Raw genomic sequence first — 814 nt, forward strand, 5'->3', positions numbered from 1 at the left:
GCCTCGAGGGCAGCTCGCGGTGGCGCTGAGATTCCGTGCATGTTGGATGGACTGAACTGGAATAGCCATTCTCACCAACATCCAGGTCACAACTGGCGCCGGTTGGTCAGTTCTGGCGACGAGACCTTCTGCCAAATGGCATCGACCGTATGTTCGCGGAACTGACCGATCCGGTCCAGCCTCTCCTTTCCCTGAAGGACCCGCAGAACGTTCCTTGTTGTCTGAGGGCTTTGTCGTCAAAGGGGTTCCTCCTCAGGAACTTCTCCATCTGGGACAGGTGGGGGCAGGGGATGGTCCAGCTCGACGGTACTTCCTCTATCTGCTCGGCCAGCGTAGGAACTGAGCACGCAATGATTTTTCCGTAGGCTCGGCCTCCTCTTAGCATCATTCCTGATTACTATGCTTTCCCATTCTGCTGTTCTGGGGAATAAGGTGGGTCAACTGAAGCAAGTTTCAGTGGGGCAACATTTAGGAAACAGTGATCATAGTATCATGAGGTTTAGATTAGACATCGGCAAGGACAAGGAGCAATCTGGAGTGAAAATACTTCATTGCAGGAGTGCCAATTTCAGTGGGTTGAGATCGGATCTGGACCAGGTAAATTGGAAACAAAGATTGGCAAAACTGGAATCAAACAAGCGGCAGCCTTTAAAGAGGGGATGGTTTGGTTACAGTCCAGGGTCATTCCCTCGGAGATCTTGGGCAAACAAAGCCAGATATCCATGGATGACGAAAGATATAGAGAGTAAGATGAAGCAGAGAAAGGGGGCATATGACAGATGTCAGGTTGATAATACAAGTGAGAACCAGGCTG

Source organism: Heptranchias perlo, unplaced genomic scaffold (genome assembly GCF_035084215.1).
Source record: "Heptranchias perlo isolate sHepPer1 unplaced genomic scaffold, sHepPer1.hap1 HAP1_SCAFFOLD_47, whole genome shotgun sequence".
NCBI classification, from domain to species: Eukaryota; Metazoa; Chordata; class Chondrichthyes; order Hexanchiformes; family Hexanchidae; genus Heptranchias; species Heptranchias perlo.